The 6096-nt window shown below is 40.5% G+C and overlaps 1 pseudogene; it reads right to left on the bottom strand.

Moving 5' to 3' along the window:
* Positions 1-3935: 3935 nt before the first annotated feature.
* Positions 3936-4036, bottom strand: LOC112309470 (U6 spliceosomal RNA; annotated as a pseudogene).
* Between the last annotated feature and the right edge of the window lie 2060 nt (positions 4037-6096).

Genomic DNA, 6096 nt, shown 5'->3' with positions numbered 1-6096 from the left:
CTCTGTCTATATAAAAGTGTGCAGCCTGGGAATGTGATGTTATTTGGAATTTTAGGTGGACAAGAAATGAATGCAAACGACGATTACCACGGAGAAGCAATTCCAAGTGGAGCCATTACTCCAGAAATCGGGGAAGCAGCCTGCTACATCAGCTGCACTCTTCCTGCAGCCTCTCTAACTCAAGAGCTTATTATTTGCATGGAAACAACAAAAATACAAATGCCTGGAAAGTGTTCTAATCCATTTGTGGAATAGGTCAATACATTCCATATTGAAAATGTGTTGAGAAAGTCAGGTCCCTTAGCTCAATAATTCTTCCTGTGGCAAGAAAAGAAAAAATGAACAAATTACTACTACACATAGCAACACAAATGAATCTCATAATGTTCAAAAATAAAAAAGAGGCTAGACACAAAATAATGTATACTGCATTGTTCTATTTGTATAAAGTTCAAAAATACACAAAAAGACTTTATCGTTTTGGAACTAAGTATAATAGTTTACCTTTGATGAATAGGTAGGGGATTATGATGAGAAGGAGGCATGAAGATGGCTAGGGTGCTAAAAAGTTCTATTTTCTTCCCCAGCTGGTGTGACTCAAGTGGTTGGAGCATCACCTCATAACTGAAAGGTTGTGGGTTCGATTCCCAGTCAGGGCTCATGCTTAAATTGCAGGTTGGTCTCCAGTCCAGGTGCCCATGATCCTAGGTCCAGGTGGGTACAGGAGGCAACTGATTGATGCTTCTTTCTCACATCGATGTTTCCCTCTTTCCCTTCCTCTTTTCTTTCCTCTCTCTCCAAAAGCAATGAAAAAATGTCCTCAGGTGAGAATAAAGAAAAAGAAAGTAAGTTCTATTTCCTGACCTGGATAGTAGATATATAAGTGTGTTCATTTTGTGATAATACATTAAGCCATATAGCTATGATCTGTGTGCTTTAACTATAAGAATTATTTACTTCTTATAGACTTTTAAATTATTATTTATAATTTAATAATATCCCCACTGGGAAAGACAATTTTAAGAAATGTTAGACTAGTATTTTGCCTAATTTGAACAACAGATATTATAGGGAAAAACAGAAAATTCAGATAAACTACAGAAAAAATACTACACAAAACTCCAGGTAGGGCAATGAAATTCTCATATGCCACTCCAGGGAGTGTTAATTGCTACTGCTGTCCTTGGGCAGCTGCTTGGCATTACCTATGAAAGGTAAAGATATGCATATCTGGTGATCCAGATTTCTACCCTGGGTACTTGTCCAATAGAAATATGTGAATGGGAACATGAGAAGAATAGCAACTCTCTTCATAATAGTTCCAAACTAGAAACAAGCCAAACTGTCCATCACAGCAGGGTCAATATTTAAGTGTGGTATATGCAGCCTTGGAATACATAAAATATTGAGAATGAATGAACCGTGATTCCCTCAGCAACATGGATGAAATTGAGAAACTTAATGTTAAGAGATAGATACCAAAGATATAATGTCATACACTCCCATTTACTTAAAGTTCAAAGAAATCAGGAAAAGATATTAATGCAAAATGTTATGCAGATTCATTGCTCTACTTGCTCAGTCATTTTGCATGAGATGGCCACACAGTACACATGCTCACTCAATGGCATCTACACCCCCACTGACTAGGACATGGAAGTCGTCATTGTTCATGCACGTGCACTCCAGTCCACTCTGCTTGGCTGCCAGGTTACATCGATGTCATGCAAAGTGTTCCCATTATATTAACAATGGCTTGAGTTTTTCCAGACAGACCTCATACATAGGTGGTGAAACTAAAAAAAAAAAGAAGTAATTATCCTAAAAGTAAGGGCAGTAGTAACCTCTTGGGGAAGAGGGTGGGCTATGACTGAGATGGGTGAATGCAGGGCTTCTGGGCCATGGACTATTACTTGACCTGTGTTTATAAAAATTTACTAAATTCTACTTTTATATATCATACACTTTGCCAAATGTATGTTATATTTCACAATAAAAGGTTATAAGAAAATCACATGAAACCCAAATATTTGGATAGCCATTAATTAATTGATTGATATATATACTGCCAGACTTTCTGTAATGCAATATGTATATTTTGTCCATATTGCTTTGTGGCCTTTATTTATTTATTTTTCTTTAATAATATGACCTCCCTTGGGTTTGTTGGTTTTTTTTTTCCATTTCTATTTAATGTTAACTAAGAGTAAACACCATACAAGCTTTATGCCCCTCTGGAAGCCTAAAGGCATCGAGTGGCTTTCGGGAAATTAGGTTGCTTTAACCTAAGCTACATAGATTCATAAACCAATCTGCAGGATTTTTGCCACAGCTCATGGGAGACTTTCCTTCTCTGTTAATAATGCTGCTGCTTCAAAAGAGAACAGCCTTTCCCCACCTCTTCAGAGTGCTGTCTTTTCAAAAGGAAAGGCCAGGCAAGGAAGGAGAAAGGCGGGCTGGGGAGTGTGTTCAGAAGGCTTGAGGTGGGGGAGGGGGTCACACTAAAACTTATCACAATGGGAGCCATGCTGTGCCCACACTGAGCCTAGCCTGGGCAACATTATGGTCTAGGTGGGATTTTCTTTGTTTTGTTTTGATTTTTAACATCAAAGTAGTTCCATCGCATTTTCCTGCTCCTGGAGCAGTACAAGTGTTCCTCTCTGCTCCTGCAGCACACTGTCTCTCACCCTTACCTTAACCTCAAGCAACCTTTACCATTCTCCTTCACCTTTTTCACCTTTTCACCATCTTAAGTATTACCTGGCCCAAGGACCCTTTTATGGCCATCCAAGCCTGGGTGGCAACCCCACAAGAACTCCATGGCACCCAGGACTTACCACATCACAGCATTTGTTATCCTATTTTGAAATTGCCTGCTTTCTTGTCCACAAACGCTCTGCTAATTCATAAGCTTCCTGAGTGCAAGGACAGTGTCTGCTTCATCATCGTAACTCTGGGGCTAGTACACATTGGCACTCAATAAATACAGTCACTGAGTGAATGAAAAACAGTTGTGAAATGAGATGGGACGTGGAGAGAGGGGCCGTGATGTACACTGTGCTTCCCCAAACACCTTCACCTGTTGAGCACAAAGGTCTCAGACAGTCCAGTCACACAACATGGGATGGCACAAAATTCTAACATCTACGTGCTCCATTTCAAACACTTACTAGCAATAGCAGTTTGCATTTGTATAGTGTTTCATTTTGTTAAGCAGTTTCATATATTATCTTGTATAATTCCAACAACAAATCCTCCAAGGTGAACTGGTAAGCTATTAATACCATCATCTTGCAGATTAGAAAACTGCCGGAGAGATCTTAATTAACTGGCCCCACAGCATATGACTGGTTTTGGGTGTAAGCCAGGACCTAGTGACCCCTTAGTGCAAAAAGTGGAAACACACTCAGTATATGCTATATACAGATATATTTTCAAGGAATAGAAACATAAAATAAATGTGGGACACCATTCTGATTTTTACAATTATTTCAGCATACATTTTTTTTAACCAACATTTATTTTTTAGCTTTATTCTTCATCATGAAACTAGACATATTTAGTGTACAAAATCAAAAGAGCACAAGTAAAATCAAAATCACTTACGATCACATTAAATAGAACTATCTATTGTTACACCATTTTAATAACTCTAACTGCATATTAAGTCAAGCTCTTGTAGAGTGAAAGTTTCCCTCCCACACTGTATTCTTTTTCTTTTTCCACTTGATTCTTTATCTCTAAAATTTTCGTAGCTATTTTTGGCCATTTGCTCTTTTATTCAAATTTTAGAGCTGGAACAAAACTTTGTTGGGATTTTTACTGGATTTGCATGGATTATTACAGATTAAGTAAAGTTAAAAGTTTTACTATATTGGTTCCTTTCATCAAAAGTCTATTTTGCCATTAATTTATGCCTATTTCAATGTCTTTTTTAAAATATGGAATGCTTCAGGAATTTGTGTCATCTTTGGGCAGGGTGGCAGTCTTCCCTGTATCGTTTCAGTTTGAGTGTGTGTGCAGCTGGAGCCAGCACTCCGGAGGTATGCCTTACTGTTGGCGTCTGTCAGAGAGGAAAGGTAAGAGGTCACATGTTCTTTATGCTCTTTATGAGACAGAAACTGACAAAGACATTAGTCTGAGCTAATTTTAACTCTCACACATAAAACAATTTAGTTGTGTCACTGACAATTAGGGAAAACGGTTCTGGCTTTTGCTATTTTATCCTTTCCATTATCTGAACAAAAGATTGGTTTCTATTGATGGTCTTGGCAGAAGAAATGCAGTAGGACAAAGGGGTTGTGAAGATAGGAAAAGGAGTAGGAAAAGGAAACGGAAGGGGGAAGAAGGTGGTCAGACCTGTTGAGGAGGCCTGGGGAGGAAGGGAGTGTTGCCTGGGCAGGTGAAATGGGTGGAGAGCAGTGGAGTGGAGAAGAAAGAATGGCAGCAAGTTCAGATTTCTGAGTTTGAAAACCAACAGCATGGCTTGGGAGCTTGGTAGGAAGTCAGAATCTTGGCCCCAGCTCAGACTTACCCAATCACAGTCTGCGTTTGAACTAGATCCCTGGTAATTCCTATGCAAGTTAAGGTTCCAGAAACTTAGCCGCTCCCAACCAGCCTGAGCCATCCTGGTCCTGTCATCAGCCTTAGACCTATTAATAGATGAAACTGGTTTGGTTGCTTTGAGACCTGGAAGTCTGGTTCCTTCTGGAGACCTTGAGCCTCAGTGTTCTCTTACCACTTTGGCCAAAGCCTTGCCACTCCAGTCAGCCTCAGTTTCTCTGCCCAGCACTTCAGTTCTCTGCAGGGGCTGGATCCTTGCCAAGAACTGCAGTTTCCTCAGCACGGGTCCTGATGTTGTGCCAAACTCCTGTTCCCCCCTTTCCTTGGGAGGCAGGATGTGATTTCTGACTCCCTTCTCAGCTTCTGGCTGGGGTCCTGCTGTGACTGAACTGATCACCTGGAACCATGCCTGATTTTGAATATTGTCAGTTGGACTTCTTCCAGAACTGTGTTCTGCTGGCAGATAGGACTCACTCAGACATCCAAATAGCCTGGCCCAGTCTGAGCTACTCATGCCCTTTGACCACTGCACACTGGCCTGCCTTGCTGTCTCCTGGGGATGGGCCAGCTTCTGAACACAGGCTCTTCCCCCTTCCCATGGCCTGTGCTGACGTGGTCCCAGCCTGCCTGAACCCAAATGCCTTCTACAAAAGAGGAGGAGGCCAGCCAGCAGACACTAAGGGAAGTGGACCTCAGACCCTTCTCTCTCTTAACATCTATGACGCCAGGGCTCCTTGGGCCTGCTTCAGTGTGCGCCTTGAAATGCCATGCACTGCCCATGGAACCCTTTACATAAAAGGAATTCTGAAAGTCCTAGAAGGCTCTTGAGTGAAAAAAGGTGAGTGGTTTTACATATCTTGTATTTTTGGCCCCTTTTCTAAGGTAGAAAAAACTTTTGTTCCCTGAGTTATCGTATAAGAACAAGTCAATCCATACAGAAGCTCCATAATGTCTCTGGTGTCCATAAAACCAGTTCACTCTAACCGATGATATTAACCCCCCTGCAGTGCCCAGTTTATGGTGGAACATTATACAGAGTTTATCACACCTGCTACTGCCGTGTTCCAACCCAGCACGAAACGGCATGAAGTTCAGCGCCGTCGGTTGTGGAGACCCATTTTGAAATAAACATTACTCTTCATCAATTAATAATAAGCACTGACTGTATCTTTAAGACCACTGCATCATTTCTATTCCTAAGAACTATTCTTATGATGATAAAAAAAAAGAAAGAAAGAAAGCAGTGTGGCAGCACCCACAGTAACTAATAGTGTGGGTGTTGTTTCATTATTTACATACATAACACTTTCACAAGAATCCAAATGTCTTACAAAAGAAAATACAAATTGCAATAAAGATGTGGTAACATCTAAAGAAAACAATTATCCAAAGGAAGATTTAAATTTGGCATAAATTGCACGGAATGAATGCATCAGTATCCACCGACTCCATTTGCACATGCAAAGGAAGGCACATGTTTGCCACATTCAGAAAAGAAATTACATGTAAAACAGAGGTGAAAGTAGTAACAAA

Source organism: Desmodus rotundus, chromosome 3 (assembly GCF_022682495.2).
Source record: "Desmodus rotundus isolate HL8 chromosome 3, HLdesRot8A.1, whole genome shotgun sequence".
NCBI lineage: Eukaryota > Metazoa > Chordata > Mammalia > Chiroptera > Phyllostomidae > Desmodus > Desmodus rotundus.
The sequence above is the reverse complement of the archived record's forward strand: the minus strand, read 5'-3'. Positions and strand labels throughout refer to the sequence as shown.